Source organism: Erythrolamprus reginae (genome assembly GCF_031021105.1).
Source record: "Erythrolamprus reginae isolate rEryReg1 chromosome 4 unlocalized genomic scaffold, rEryReg1.hap1 SUPER_4_unloc_2, whole genome shotgun sequence".
NCBI lineage: Eukaryota > Metazoa > Chordata > Lepidosauria > Squamata > Dipsadidae > Erythrolamprus > Erythrolamprus reginae.
In genome coordinates this window covers 57,718-74,464 of record NW_027248455.1, presented here as the reverse complement: position 1 = coordinate 74,464, position 16,747 = coordinate 57,718, and the positions used below count along the sequence as shown (strand labels likewise).

At 42.4% G+C, this 16,747-nt stretch overlaps 1 pseudogene; it reads right to left on the bottom strand.

The window, feature by feature from the left end:
* Positions 1 to 3,340: 3,340 nt before the first annotated feature.
* LOC139155221 (cilium assembly protein DZIP1-like) overlaps positions 3,341 to 16,747 on the bottom strand; it is a 56,096-nt pseudogene continuing 42,689 nt past the window's right edge.

Below are 16,747 nucleotides of genomic sequence, written 5' to 3'. Positions count from 1 at the left end.
CGGAAGGACATGGCGTCGGCACATAGACCAATTACGCCGCCGAACCTTAGAAGCTGCCACGCCGGCGTCACAAGCACCATCCATTCCGCCAACCTGTACTACACCATCCGATTACACAGAGATTACTTACTCCCCGGACAATCAATATCAAAGACCAATACCGCAACCTTTACACCAGGAAATACACACAGAAGATCAACCTCAACCATTGCCTATAGAGACAGAATCATCCTTGCCCCCACCAGGGGCCGAACCCCGCCGCTCAGCAAGGACACACAAGCGTCCCGCTTATTTAGAGGATTTTGTGTGCACCAACCAGGTGGGAAGGGGTGTTGTGTCCAGAGGACAGTTAGGCATTGTACCTGCCCCATAGTTCTTGGGCGGGAAAATGCTAGGATGTGATTGGTTGCCAGCCCGGCATATATATAGCTGCCGGGCACTGCCATGTTGTCTTTTTGCTGAGTTCTGTAACCGTTACTTGATATAATAAAAGAGCCGTTACTCACCCACGAGTGCAGTCCTTCATTCCGCTAAGGACGTAATATATTACAATATAATTACTAAATGTTGATATATTTAAAGTAAAATAACAATAGAATTATGTCTTTTTCTTTGTATCCCACCAAATTTATACCTTTTGCCAAACATCGTAGAATTCTGATTCTTCTTGATTGATAACACAAGAAATTAAGAAAACACCAGAATTCTTCCTATTAGATATTTCAAATAAGAAGTACAAAGAAGATATACCGTATATACTCGAGTATAAGCCGAGTTTTTCAGCCCAAAAAATGGGCTGAAAAACACAACCTCGGCTTATACTCGGGTCATTGACAAAGTTACCACAAGAGGGCGCCATTGCTTGAGCCAGAGCGAGGAGGCACCAGCTTTTGTCCCCTCTCGCACGCCGTAGGAGCTGTGGGAGGGGTGGGGCTGTTGCCTTCTCTCCCTGGCTCAAGCAAAGGAGCCAGCCATGTGCTCCAACCGAGAGGGGGGAAAAGCAATGGAAAGCCGGTGAGGTCGTGTGTGTGTGTGTGTGTGTGTGTGTGTGTGCATGCACCCTCTCCCCCCCACCGTGAAAAAAGCCAGCTACCTCTTGCTGAAACCCAGAGGCTTTTTTTTTTTACTCCCTGTGTGTATTTGTCAACAGGTTTACAGTAACTATTCCTTGCTCTCTCTGCATTGCCCTTAGTTGGATTAAAAAGGCCCCCTGCTGTCAGATTCTCCTCCCCCTCCTTTGAAAGGATTTAAACTGTTTAAAAAATGGTATTTTGTGGTAGTTGCTGTCCTTGCTTGGATAGGATCTAATAATGTGTTATGAGGCAGAGCTAGACAGGAATTCCTAAAGTGTGTTTGTGGATCTTTAAAAGTTGCCTTTTATAAAGTGGGTTTGAGAGCAAGTTTCAATTAACAAGTATGAGGGGAAGCATTTTACATATTTTAAAAATGAGTTTGATTCTAAATAGGACCTGCATATTTAGGATACAAAACCACAAGAGCTGTCTGTGTTTAGCAAGTTTTGCTTGTCTTGCTAGTCTGTCTGTCTCCCTTTCTGTCTGTCTGTCTGTCTATCTATCTATCTATCTGTATCTATTTCTATCTATCTATCTATTTTTCTTTCTTTCTATCTATCTATCTATCTATCTTTCTATCTGTCTATCTTTCTATCTATCTATTTTCTTTCTATCTATTTTTCTTTCTATCTATCTATCTATCTATCTCTATCTATCTATCTATCTATTTTTCTATCTGTCTGCCTATCTTTCTATCTACCGTATTTTCCGGCGTATAAGACGGCTGGGTGTATAAGACGGCCCCCTAACTTTTCCAGTTAAAATATAGAATTTGAGATATACTCACCGTATAAGACTACCCCCGGCGGGGAGAGCAAAGGTGGCAGCAGGAGTAGCGGAGGCGAGGCGGAGAAGAAAGAAGCGGCGGAAAAGTATAGTGTCTGAGCGGCAGTCCCCTTGGGACTGGGCGGCATAGAAGTATAAATAAATAAATAAATAAATGAATGAATGAATGAATGAATAAATGAATAAATAAATAAATAAAATCTCTACTTTTTTATTAAAATAAATTAATAATAAAACAAAACAAAACTCTATTACTATTAAAACTAAAACAACCAGCAAATCCAAAAACATAACTATTAATAAAAACAGGTGAGGGCTGGGGGTTTTTTTCTCTGTTATTATTTAAGTGCTTTTACCATATGCTTTAAATCAAGAGTCACTTCTCTCTCTATTTCTCTCTCTTTCCTGTCATTCTCTGCCTCAATCATTTTCTCATTTCTCTTCCCCCCTTTTTTCTATCATTTCTCTCTCCCTCTCTTCCTTCCACTCCTTTCTCTCTCACTCTCTCTCTCTTCCTTCCTCTCTCCTCTCTCACTCTTTCTTTCTTTCCCTCTCTCACTCTCTTCCTTCCTGTCTTCTCTCTTTCTTTCTTTCTTTCTCTCTCCCTTTCTTTCCTTCTCTCTTCCTTCCACTTTTTTCTTTCTCTTTTCCTTCCTTCCCCTCCCTCTCTCCCTTTATATTTATCTCTTCCTCCCTTTTTCTCTCCCTCTCATTCATTTTTCTCTCCCTTCCCTCCCTCCCTCCTTCTTTCCTCTCCTCTATCCCTCCCTCTCTTTCCTTTCTCTCCACGTCTCCGGCTTTGCTGACATGCACAAGGCTCAAGCCAGCTGCCTGGAAAAGCCATGAAGGTCCTCCTGCCCCCCACCCCTAGCAGAAAACACAACGGAGGTCTTCCGGTACCAGCTTGAGCCTCGCGTTGCTCCACCCCGCTTCGCCTGTCATCCTGGACCTCCGTTGTGTTTTCGGGGGGAAGCGGCGGGAAAGCTCGATGCTGGCCAGGAAAGCCGGGTTTGCTTTCCGTGAAAGCAGCGCGCCTTTTAAACACGCTGCTTTCTTGCAACATTTTCCTGGGCGGGTGGGGGAGGAGGCCACTCCCCTCCCCCCCCAGGAAAGAGGTCCAGGAAAGCAGCATGTTTAAAAGGCACGCTGCTTTCACGGAAAGCAAACCCGGCTTTCCTGGCCAGCACAGGGCTTTCCCGCCGCTTCCCCTTCCCCCCAAAACACAACGGAGGATTACAGGCAGGACGAAGCAGGGTGGAGCAATGCGAGGCTTAAGCAGGCAGCTTTGGCGCGTTTCTTTCGGCGGAAGAGGAGGCGAGGGAGCGGATCGGGCGGGGGCAGCGCCTTCTACTGTCGGCGTCTACCCGCCCCCGCCCCCCCATGGGCTGGCAGGGGGATGGGGACTGCGCCCATGGAAAAGGGCGCGCGGAGCGGTATTTTGGTCTGCGCGGGCGCAGCCTACGGGGAACAGTGCTGTGGAATCAGTACCCGGCGTATAAGACGACCCCCCACTTTGGGAAAGATTTTCAGGGGTTAAAAAGTCGTCTTATACGCCGGAAAATACGGTATATCTATCTATCTATCTATCTATCTATTTGGTTTTCTATGCTGATAACCTCACAGCAGCTAATGCTGAAGCTCTTCTTTGGATACACTTATTTATTTGTTTGTTTGTTTGTTTATTTATTTATTTAATTGTATTTGTATGCCATCCCTCTCCAAGGACTCAGGGTGGCTCACAGCATATATAAAAACAGAACAATAATGTAAATCCAATTAATGATGAGAAGGAATCCAGTTTTGAAGGATTTTAACTCTTAGGTTTTAGCTTTGTTGCTGATCGAGCTACTTTTTTTACTTTTTAATTTATTGTTAATATTGTTAATTTGTTTACCCTCTTTTAAATTTACAGAGCTAGTTTACTGGTTTTCTTTAAAATAAATATTCTAAAACATGTCTCAATTAATGTAATTTTATTGTTTTCCATTTTTATAAGTTACCAGTAGCCACTGCATTTTCTAACCTCGGCTTATACTCGGGTCAATACGTTTTCCCAGTTTTTGTGGCAAAAATTGGTGCCTCGGCTTATACTCGGGTCGGCTTATACTCGAGTATATACGGTATATTATTTAATAACTCATATATTAGTAGCAGCCAGGATAGCTTTTGCTCAAAAATGGAAAGAAACCGAGAATACAAAAGAAACAGATATTCTTAAGAAGATTTTAGAATGTGCTGAGCTTGATATTATGACGAGAAGGTTAAATAATTAAGAAGAATCAGAATTCTACGATGTTTGGCAAAAGGTATAAATTTGGTGGGATACAAAGAAAAAGATATACTGTAATTCTATTGTTATTTTACTTTAAATATATCAACATTTAGTAGATATACAGTGATCCCTCGATTTTCGCAATCTCGGTTATCGCGAAACGCTATACCACGGTTTTTCAAAAAATATTAATTAAAAAATACTCCACGTTTTTTTTGCTATACCGCGGTTTTTCCCACCCGATGACGTCACTCTCTTCCTTCCTTTCTCATCTTTCTTTCTCTCTTTCTCTATCTTGCTTCTTCCTCTCTCACTCTCTTCCTCCCTCTCTCATCTCTCTCCTTCCTTCTCTCTCTTTCTCTATCTCTCCCCCTCTTGCTCTCGAGCGGCGGGCGGGCGGGCAGCAGCGAGGAGCCGAAGATTGTGGTTTCCCCTTTGCATGGGCAGCGGGGAAGACCCAGGGAAGGTTTCTTCGGCCGCCCAGCAGCTGATCTGCTCGGCAGCGCGGCAGCAGCGAGGAGCCGAAGATCGGGGATTCCCCTTTGCGTGGGCGGCGGGGAAGAACCAGGGAAGGTTTCTTCGGCCGCCCAGCAGCTGATCTGCTCGGCAGCGCGGCAGCAGCGAGGAGCCGAAGATCGGGGTTTCCCCTTTGCGTGGGCGGCGGGGAAGACCCAGGGAAGGTTTCTTCGGCCGCAGAGCAGCTGATCTGCTCGGCAGCGCGGCAGCAGCGAGGAGCTGAAGATCGGGGTTTCCCCTTTGCGTGGGCGGCGGGGAAGACCCAGGGAAGGTTTCTTCGGCCGCAGAGCAGCTGATCTGCTCGGCAGCACGGCAGCAGCGAGGAGCCGAAGATCGGGGTTTCCCCTTTGCGTGGGCGGCGGGGAAGTAAAAGGGAAGGTTTCTTCGGCCGCCCAGCAGCTGATCTGCTCGGCAGCGCGCCAGCAGCGAGGAGCCGAAGATCGGGGTTTCCCCTTTGCGTGGGCGGCGGGGAAGACCCAGGGAAGGTTTCTTCGGCCGCAGAGCAGCTGATCTGCTCGGCAGCGCGGCAGCAGCGAGGAGCTGAAGATCGGGGTTTCCCCTTTGCGTGGGCGGCGGGGAAGACCCAGGGAAGGTTTCTTCGGCCGCAGAGCAGCTGATCTGCTCGGCAGCGCGGCAGCAGCGAGGAGCCGAAGATCGGGGTTTCCCCTTTGCGTGGGTGGCGGGGAAGACCCAGGGAAGGTTTCTTCGGCCGCCCAGCAGCTGATCTTCTCGGCAGCGCTGCTGCAGGAGGACCCGTGTCCGAAAGCCGGTGAGAGGGGTGGATTGGGTGGGAAGGCGAGCGGCGGGCGGGCGGGAGCGGCGAGGGCGCTGGACGCGCTGGGGGGGCGGGGGCAGCCGACATTCAAAGCAATCTTTGTCGGCTTCCGCACTTTCATCGCTCCCCGGCTCCACCATCTGCGCATGCGCGGCCATGGAAAAAGGGCGCGCATGCGCAGATGGTGTTTTTACTTCCGCACCAGTATACTGCGGAAAATAGATTATCGCGAGAGGTCTTGGTACGTTACCCTCGCGATAATCGAAGGATCAATGTATTGTAATAGATGATGATTATTCACAATATAAATGTGAGCTCCTTTCTTTCTTCTACCCTTATTCATTCTATTCTATTTTCTATTTTCTAAATGTCATAATTTGGTGGTTTCCAAGGATCCTTTAGGTTAGGGTATCATTTTCTAGATCTGCTGCAGCTTGCCAAATCTGTAAAGGCAATGGTATCCCTGCTACCTTTTTTTATTTTTTTCCTTAAAGTACTGCCCACATAATGAGCTTTTGTACTGCTCATTGATGGCTCGTTGATGACTTCGTATTTGCTGTGGCCCTTGGATGCCTTATGCCGAGATAATTCGGGTGAGATGTAGATGTGCTCGATGTCAACGTCCTCCACTTCCTCCTTTGAGCTAAATGGAGTTCTGGGAAAACAAAAATTCATCTATTAATTTAAGCTGTTCCACTTGCAGCAATTTTAAAAATATAAACTAACTTTCTATAATAAAACTAGAATCGATAATCTATCGAACATTATACCTAAGACAGTTCCTTAAAGAACTATCTTATTAAAGCAAGGATAATTGAGAGATGTACCCATTTTTGTTGGAAGATTATTTTGGCATCAATAGGCAGATATATAATTATTACATCATAAGAGTAATGAAGCATTGACTTTTAATTAAGAGTAACACAACTCTATAAAAATAAGAATTAGCTAAACTATTTTTTAAATATTAAGGCAGAATTCTATTTCAGCCTTTTCTAAAGTATTGCCCTTCAAAATTGCTGGATTAACTCCTTTCCTGATTTTTAGTGTAAGAACTCGTATTCCAGCTTCTTTTAATGGCACAAGGATGGGAATTCTCACCTACATATAGATTTTAGCCAATCAATTCACTTGATTCCATTCAAGTTAAAAGGTGGATGACCTTCCTTGCCGCATTTGTTAAGTGAATCACTGCAGTTGATAAGTTAGTAACCCGGTTGTTAACTGAATCTGGCTTCCCTACTGACTTTGTTTCTCAGGTCGCAAAAGAGAATCATGACCTTGGCACACAGCGACGGTCATAAATATGAACCTGTTGCTAAGCATCTGGATTTTGATCACATGATCATGGGGATACTGCAAAAGTCATAACTATGAAAAATGGTTCCAAGCCCTTTTTGTCAGTGCCGTTATAACTTTGAATGGTCACTAAATGAACCGTGGTAAGTCAAGGGGTAATTTTGTTCCAAAATTAATTTTTGGTTGTCCAATAGAATTCTTATTTCAAAGCATGCAAAACAAAATGAAGGCAGCTTACACCGTGCTAGGTGGCTTTCTAGAAATGTTATCCTTCAACATCTTCTTGGTTCTGGAAAGAAGAGAAAACAAATATTTGCCATTTCTTTTCTCTTTTTTTACATATTTTTTTTTTCTCCAGCATAAAATAAAAAACAATACATAGTGTCCAACACAAAATCAAGCTTATTATCAAACATATACAAATGTCTTCTTTTTACTTTCTAATTATTCAGTGGAGGCTCTTATATCTCTTTCTTTCCCAAAAGGACTCTACAAACATATAATATATCTTCAAAGACCTCTTAAAATACAGCTTTTCTCTATCTAATATTAAAACATTACAATAACCTTTACATTAATCGCTGGTCATCAAATTCACATCTTATTTGGGTCTTACAAATCTATTGAACTAATTATTCCAAAAAACAGTTTTCCTATAATACATCTAAGCAGAGTAGATTATACATAAGATAAATTTTCATATTGCAACAAAAAAATCTAGAAAACCACAATCCTATATGTCTAAAAAACTAATTATTCCAATGACTAAGTATATCATATTATATAATAATAATATAGCTTATATATTTGCCATTTCTTTTGGCTAGTAAGAAGGATATATTTCATACTTTGCAATTTGTTTTCCTGCATTTCATCACTGGAGCCATTGGCTTATAGATTTGGTTTATATGAAAGTGAACCTGACTATTTCCCTTGCTCTTCTTATAAGTGCAAATGTGTTTCCATGAGGTTGGAGAAAATAAAATAATATTTATTTATTTCACTTCTATGCTGCCCAATCCCGAAGGACTCAGTAATAATTTAGTAATTTAGTAATCCCCACCATTACTTCCTGATAATCAATGGGCCACTCAAGAGTCACCTGAACCATGAGAGGGGAACCAAATAAATCTGATAAATAAATAAATGAGCTAGGAGGCAACACTGTTAGCTACAAATAAGCCACGGTGGCACAGTGGTTAGAGTGCAATACTGCAGGCTACTTCTGCTGACTGCCAGCTGACTGCAATTTGGCAGTTCAAATCTCACCAGGCTCAGCCTTTCATTCTTCCGAGGTCAGTAACATGAGGACCCTGATTGTTGGGGAAAATATGCTGACTTTGTAAAACCGCTTAGAGAGGGCTTTAAAGCACTGTAAAGTGGTGTTTAAGTCTAAATGCTATTGGTATTGCTATTCATAAAACATGCTAGTTACCTGAAATTATTAACTTACTTTGAGGTTGAAGTGTTTTCACCAGTCAAAGTTCTTTCCATGACTGGACGTTTGGTACTGGACGAACGTTTTATTAGCCTGGAAAAAACGCTGGGTAATGAAGTCCCTAAACGAGTTGTCCTATGTTTAGCTGTAATGAAATGATAAGGAGGACATAGTGTCATTTAAACCACATGCCCTGTCTATGAAGGAATACCGTACTGAGTGAAATCATGCCGCATAAAAGAACAAACCCCCCCCCCCCCCAATATTTCCTATTTGATTTGGGCATTTTGCTTATGAATATTTCACTACCTTATTCCAATAAGTCACTAGATCACCAAATCACAGACTCTCTTTAGGCTCCAATATTCCCACTTAGTGAAACCATTTCCTGTCACCGTCTCCTTCCTTATGTTTCTCAATCTGAGTAAATTTAAGATATGTGGACTTTAACTCTCAGAATGCTGGCTGGAGAATTCTGAGAGTTGACAGTCGACACAGCTTAAAGTTGCCAAGTTTGAAAAATACGGATCAGGGGAAATACAGATCCTGGTAAGATAGGAATAATATTTAGAATATTCCTGTTTTTATTTTGCTTTCTACACCTAATGTGACTTTACTAAAAATAAAGTTCTACACATATACTTTAATCTTTACTGCTATATTTCATTAATGAAACACATAAAAATTTAAGTTGATAATTTTTCATTGTCTATTTATGTCAAACTAGAACTAATTAACCTATTTTCCATGTAACTTGGAAATGTTTATGTCTGAACACCACAATTATTTCATGGGATTTATGATCAGCATTAATTGGGACCTGCTTCTAGTCAGTAAATGTAAGTATTACAGTCATGTTATACATAGGAGCTGGCACACATTTAAGGAATCATTTACAGATAGCAAAGCTAAACTTTTAAATCTGACCCTAGAGCATAAAGAAAGATCATACCTTCTAAAGAAAGATGACGGTTGGAAAGAGATCTGCTGCAAGATAATCTTTCAGCAAGTCTGAAATTGACTTGTCGTACAAGTTGCTCTCGAATATGTTGAATGTCAGGCAGTTGTTTCTTTTTCTCTTCTCTAGCAGTCTCAACAGATGCTAAGGCTCTGTTCAGATGATCTCTTGGGATGCCACGCACTCCCTGAATAGGGTGAATGAATGAACATTAAAAATAATTTTATTTTTTCGGGAAGAATATAAATTATTTTTGGGAAATGATGGAACAATGCAAACACAAGAAGAGGAAGGAAGGAAAGAAGGATGGATAGATGGATGGATGGATGGAAAGAAGGAAGGAAAGAAGAGGGAGGGAGGGAGGAAGGAAGGGAGGGAGGGGCCTCCTGTTTTTTCAGCATCAAATGACTACATTTATATTAACTCTTATTTCATGATTACAAAAAAGAGCTCACTTTTTAAATTTTCCAGTTTTTCTAATAATCAAAGTCACAAATCATGAGTGCACATTCTTCTGTTTCATACAAAAAAAATCCATTAGAAAAAAAACAATATATTAAAGGTTAACTGGAAATAATATAGTTTTTTCTCTTTTGATTAGAATCAATTTAATCTGCTAGTTCCATCATCTTCACCACACATTCCTACATTGTGAGTAGTGTTGAGCTTTCCCTTTTAAACATATAATAATATTGTTACAGATGTACATCACTCCTTTACAGGCACTGACTTCTGTGCTGAGATTTTTTATTTCCTTTTTTCCTATTCAGAGGCAAGTTTTTGTGTGACTCAGAGGCAGGCACACCTGAAGAGTACTGGTTTGAAAAAGAGATTAACATTGCTTCACTCATTTGAGCTATTTAAAGTGATCTTACTGATTTAATTCCCAAGGATTCCAACTTTTCTGCTAGGGTCGCCTTCAAAACAGTTCTCAGCTCTTTTGTTAAAGAAGGATCGCTCTTCAAGGTATTTATCATGTGAGATTTATTCTTTCCTGTTTGGGGCACTTGCATTTCTATTTCTGAAACGAGCCAGATATTTTTGTTTAAAAATCACATCAATAAAATCAATGCACGCTTAATCAAAATATTGTATTATGTACTCACCTGAATTTTCTGCCTAAGAAATTATAATGTTTCTATATCAAAAAGCAAAGCAATAACTTTAATTTTAAATATAACTCGGCCAGCTGCAAAAGTCTGATACAGTGGAACCTCAACATACGAGCAGCTCTACTTACGAGCTACTCGAGATAAGAGCTGGGAGACGAGAGACATTTTTGTTCGTCTCCCGAGCTCAAATCCGAGATACGAACCGAGAAGAGCCGGGCTGACTTACTTTCCTTCCTTCCCGCGCTGATGCAGAGCCACTCGAACAAAGTGTCGCGCCCCTCTGACGCTTTCGGCGGCTTCCGAAGCGACGCTGGGCTCTTTTGCCGCCAAAAGCGTCAGGGGGGCGTGACGCTTTGTTCGAGTGGCTCTGCATCAGCGCGGAAAGGAAGGAAAGTAAGCAAGCCCGGCTCTTCTCGGCTCGTATCCCAGCACTTGGTGAGTAGAGAGACGGTCGCCTCCCCTGCCGCCCCACTCTGGGGGTCCTTGGCATCTGCTGGGGGTGGGGGGGGTCTGGAAAGCCCCCCAGCCCGGCAGTGAGCTTTTAAAACAGCCGCACCATTTCTGAAGCCAAGCGCGAACTTCCGCGCCTCAGGAGTTAGCTCGGAAACGGTGCGGCTGTTTTAAAAGCTCGCTGCCGGGCTGGGGGGCTTTCCAGACCCCCCCCCAACCCGGGTTGGTGGTTGGGGGGGTCTGGAAAGCCCCCCAGCCCGGCAGGGGTCCTGCAGCCGACCTGGGGGCTTGCCAGCACCCACGAAACCGCTGCTTATGCCGGGCGGCTCGCCTGGAACGCCAGCAATGCCGCCCGGCCGATTGCCGAGCGGGGGCGGGGCGCGGGAGGAGGCAGCACCCCCCCGACCACTCAGGCCGCTCCGCCCGGGATGGGGCTCGACCCGGGCGGAGCGGCCTGAGGGGTCCGGGGGGGCGCTGCCTCCTCCCGCGCCCCGCCCCCGCTCGGCAATCGGCCCGGTGGCATTGCTGGCGTTCCAGGCGAGCCGCCCGGCATAAACAGCGGTTTCGTGCCTTTAGAAGGGGAAAGAAAGCCGCAGTCCATCCCGACTTGAAACGGCTAGCAGCGAGCGCGCTGCGGCTGCTTTTTAACTTTAAAAGGGGAAAGAAAGCCGCAGTCCATCCCGCGCTCGCTGCTAGCCATTTCAAGTCGGAATGGACTGCGGCTTTCTTTCCCCTTCTAAAGTTAAAAAGCAGCCGCAGCGCGCTCGCTGCTAGCCGTTTCAAGTCAGGATGGACTGCGGCTTTCTTTCCCCTTCTAAAGTTAAAAAGAGCAGCCGCAGTCCATCCCGACTTGAAACGGCTAGCAGCGAGCGCGCTGCGGCTGCTTTTTAACTTTAGAAGGGGAAAGAAAGACGCAGTCCATCCCGCGCTCGCTGCTAGCCGTTTCAAGTCGGGATCGACTGCGGCTTTCTTTCCCCTTCTAAAGGCATGAAACCGCTGTTTATGCCGGGCGGCTCGCCTGGAACGCCAGCAATGCCACCGGTCCGATTGCCAAGCGGGGGCGGGGCGCGGGAGGAGGCAGCGCCCCCCCGACCCCTCAGGCCGCTCCGCCCGGGTTGGGGGCGCGGGGGCTGATGGAAAGCTTCCCCATGCTGGCCCCGATCTTTTAAAACCGGCGCGCGACTTCTTCGCTGACTCCTAAAGCGGGGAAGTTCGTCAGAAGTCAGCAAAGAAGCCGCGTGCCGGTTTTAAAAGATCGGAGCCAGAATGGGGAGGCTTTCCATCAGCCCCCGAGCCCGGGTTGGGGGCGCGGGGGCTGATGGAAAGCTTCCCCATGCTGGCTCCGATCTTTTAAAACCGGCGTGCGACTTCTTCGCTGACTCCTAAAGCGGGGAAGTTCGTCAGAAGTCAGCAAAGAAGCCGCGTGCTGGTTTTAAAAGATCGGAGCCAGAATGGGGAGGCTTTCCATCCCCCGGGTTGGGGGTGCGGGGGTTGATGGAAAGCCCCCCCATGCCGGCTCCGAAGCACCGGGCACCCCTCAGCCGACGTCTTTTCCCCTCAGCCCTCGGGCTTGCACGCATTAATCGCTTTTACATTGTTTCCTATGGGAAACAATGTTTCGACATACGAGCTTTTCGATGTACGAGCCTCCTTCCGGAACCAATTAATGTCGTAAGTCGGGGTTCCACTGTATTCAACTTTCTTTGATCGCAACTGCATCTGACAAATCATGTTATACATTAGGTATCAGTTTAATTATCGATATAGTAAATCCATTAAAAAGTATTTATTTATTTTAATGGATCTACACTTAAGAACAATTTTCAACACAAACCAATGTAGGTAAACATATACTGTGATCACAGAATCCTAATAATATGTTTCCCTGTGAAAACAGGACCCAACTGGAATATAAGCCCTAACACTATTTTTTCGGGATACCTGTAATATAAGGCCTACCACAAAAATAAGCCAGAGTTAAGATTGTCAGCCAGATGGATGCATTTATTACATTTTTCCCAAAATAAGACCTAATTGGAAAATAAGCCCTAATGCATTTTTTTTAGCAAAAATTAATGTAAGAAGAATTAAGGCCACAAAAGCTTCAATTGGTCCTGTTGATTACCTGTTTCATTCTCTGGAAGCTCCTCTATGGGCTCCAGCATGGGTACCAAAAGGGCCTCTTCTAATAACAAGGAAACACATGAATAGAAACAGAGACAAATAGACAGTATCAAAACAGGTAAAGATAAAGCCCAGAGAATGAAAACAATTCAAAAAAGTACAGAAATGTATGCAAAAGTATCAGATGCATATTTATTTGGGGAGTAAAGCCCAATCAAATACAGAGGAGGTCTTATTTGGGCAAAACCCCTTGTTATAGCAAGCAAACAAATGAGGCAAAAAGATACATAACTTGTTTTGTTACTGAATATGCCTCAGAGGTAGAGCTGGGCCTTAATAATAAACAAATCTGTTTATTCCCAGACCTTTTCTGAATATATTCTCCCTTTCTCTTACCAGAAAATCTATTCATTTCACTTCCTCCCCACCCTCTTTGTTTTCTCTTTGAGAATCATCCCATTCCAAAAATTTCCTTATTTCTCCTTGAAGTGCTCCTGGCCAATCAGAAAAGCAATTAAATGTTACAAATGAAATATATCTCCAAATCCACCCAGAGCTTTTTGCAAAGGTGGGTAATGGTTCTGGTAGGCATAGTAGCCCCTGAGAGCCCTACGTTACTCTTGCTCTCTTTAGCCTATCCATTTTCTGACGTCTCTTGCATATTTAGAAATCTCTTGAGATAAAACACATTTCAATTAGGTGATTTTTAAAAAAGGTCCTATTATTATAACTTTATTCAAGGTGCTTACCCCAGATTAATATAAACTAACCTTGGTCAGCAGATTCTGGACGCACTTTTGGTCTTACAGTTGGGAGAACGGACTGATTTTCTGCTTCAATTCCAAAATCTATTGAGCCAGCCACAAATTAATTTGATTACAACAGAATGTTATGTTCTCAGTTATAATAATAATAATAATAATAATAATAATAATAATAAAAATAATAATAATAATATATTAGATTTGTATGCCTCCCCTCTCCAAAAACTCCTTAAAATCCTTGATTTTAAATAGAAACAACTATTGTACAGAAAGAAAATGTCAGCAAGTTACATTTACATCAATTAATAAAATGAATGATCTTTCCAATATATTTCAGGAAAGCTTAATCTTTAAAAAATGTTCCATTAGTTAAATTTAGTTGTTATTTATTATTATCCCAGAGGACAATACCTAAGGATTTGTATGTCCATTACAGTAACCTACCATGCCTGGATGATCCGCTTGATTTGGGTTGAACATCAATGGAGACAGGGGCGGGATACAAATCTAAATAATAAATAAATAAATAAATAAATTACTATGCACTCACCTGAATTTTCTACCTAAGAAATTATAATGTTTCTATATCAAAAAGCAAAGCAATAACTTTAATTTTAAATATAACTCGGCCAGCTGCAAAAATCTGAAATTCAACTTTCTTTGATCGCAACTGCATCTGACAAATCATGTTATACATTAGGTATCAGTTTAATTATCGATATAGTAAATCCATTAAAAAGTACCGTATATACTCGAGTATAAGCCGAGTTTTTCAGCCCAAAAAATGGGCTGAAAAACACAACCTCGGCTTATACTCGTGTCATTGACAAAGTCACCACACGAGGGCGCCATTGCTTGAGCCAGAGCGAGGAGGCACCAGCTTTTGTCCCCTCTCGCATGCCGTAGTTGCTCTCCCTGGCTCAAGCAAAGGAGGCAGCCATTTGCTCCAACCAAGAGGGGGAAAAAGCAATGGGAAGCCAGTGAGGTTGTGTGTGTGTGTGTGTGTGCATGCACCCTCTCCCCCCCACCGTGAAAAAAGCCAGCTACCTCTTGCTGAAACCCAGAGGCTTTTTTTTTTACTCCCTGTGTGTATTTGTCAACAGGTTTACAGTAACTATTCCTTGCTCTCTCTGCATTGCCCTTAGTCGGATTAAAAAGGCCCCCTGCTGTCAGATTCTCCTCCCCCTCCTTTGAAAGGATTTAAACTGTTTAAAAAATGGCATTTTGTGGTAGTTGCTGTCCTTGCTTGGATAGGATCTAATAATGTGTTATGAGGCAGAGCTAGACAGGAATTCTTTTTCTATCTGTCTATCTATTTTTCTATCTATCTATCTATCTATCTATCTATCTGTATCTATTTCTATCTATCTATCTATCTATTTCTATCTATCTATCTATCTATTTTTCTATCTGTCCGTCTGTCTGTCTATCTTTCTATCTATATCTATCTGTCTGTCTGTCTGTCTGTCTATCTATCTATCTATCTATTTGGTTTTCTATGCTGATAACCTCACAGCAGCTAATACTGAAGCTCTTCTTTGGATACACTTATTTATTTATTTGTTTATTTATTTAATTGGATTTGTATGCCATCCCTCTCCAAGGACTCAGGGTGGCTCACAGCATATATAAAAACAGAACAATAATGTAAATCCAATTAATGATGAGAAGGAATCCAGTTTTGAAGGATTTTAACTCTTAGGTTTTAGCTTTGTTGCTGATCGAGCTACTTTTTTTACTTTTTAATTTATTGTTAATATTGTTAATTTGTTTACCCTCTTTTAAATTTACAGAGCTAGTTTACTGGTTTTCTTTAAAACAAATATTCTAAAACATGTCTCAATTAATGTAATTTTATTGTTTTCCATTTTTATAAGTTACCAGTAGCCACTGCATTTTCTAACCTCGGCTTATACTCGGGTCAATACGTTTTCCCAGTTTTTGTGGCAAAAATTGGTGCCTCGGCTTATACTCGGGTCGGCTTATACTCGAGTATATACGGTATTTATTATTTATTTTAATGGATCTACTCTTAAGAACAATTTTCAACACAAACCAATGTAGGTAAACATATAATGTGATCACAGAATCCTAATAATGTTTCCCTGTAAAAAACAGGACCCGACTGGAAAATAAGCCCTAACACTATTTTTTCGGGATACCTGTAATATAAGCCCTACCACAAAAATAAGCCAGAGTTAAGATTGTCAGCCAGATGGATGCATTTATTACCACATTTTTCCCAAAATAAAACCTAATTGGGAAATAAGCCCTAATGCATTTTTTTTAGCAAAAATTAATGTAAGATCCAGTCTTATTTTCGGAGAAACACAGTTAGTTGTGAGCCACCCCGAGTCTTCGGAGATGGGTGGCATACAAATCGAATAAACTATAAACTATAACTATAGTTCACTGAATATAGTTTATAATCCACATTGTTACTTATTGTGTTTGTTAGCAATTTTATCTATGATCAATGTATAGCTACTCTCAAAACTAAACAAGGAGAGAAGTAACTTAGAACTAAGGAGAAATTTCCTGACAGTCAGAACGGTTGATCAGTGGAACAGCTTGCCTCCAAAAGTTGTGAATGCCCCAACACTGGAAGTTTTTAAGCGGATGTTGGATAACCATCTGCCTGAAGTAATGTAGAGTTTCCTGCCTAAGCAGGGGGTTGGACTAGAAGACCTCCAAGGTCCCTTCCAACTCTGTTGTTGTTGTTGTTGTTGTTATTACTCTCAATATAGAAACTTTAATAGATAAATAAATAAATAACCTTAGCCACTGATTTTTGTCCAGAAGGGTATAAGAATGGTATACCATTCTGGACAAAAATCAGTGGTTAAGGTTATTTATTTATCTATTAAAGTTTCTATATCGAGAGTAATGATAACAATAATAATAATAATAGGATTGGACTAGAAGGCGGCTCAAATAGAGTTGGACTAGAAGACTTCCGAGGTCCCTTCCAACCCTATAATTCTATGACTTCTTGAAGGCAACTATAAATCTAGAATCGCATCAAATGAACTACAAGAAATTCCAACACTATCTCAAAATCAAGACAAATTCAAAAGCAAGGAAGGATTGGCCCCTCTTTCCCGGATTCAATTGTCTGCAGGGGTAAGAAAGTTCATGGGGAGGCTGGACAAAAGGGATGAATAAAATAGAATCCTAGAG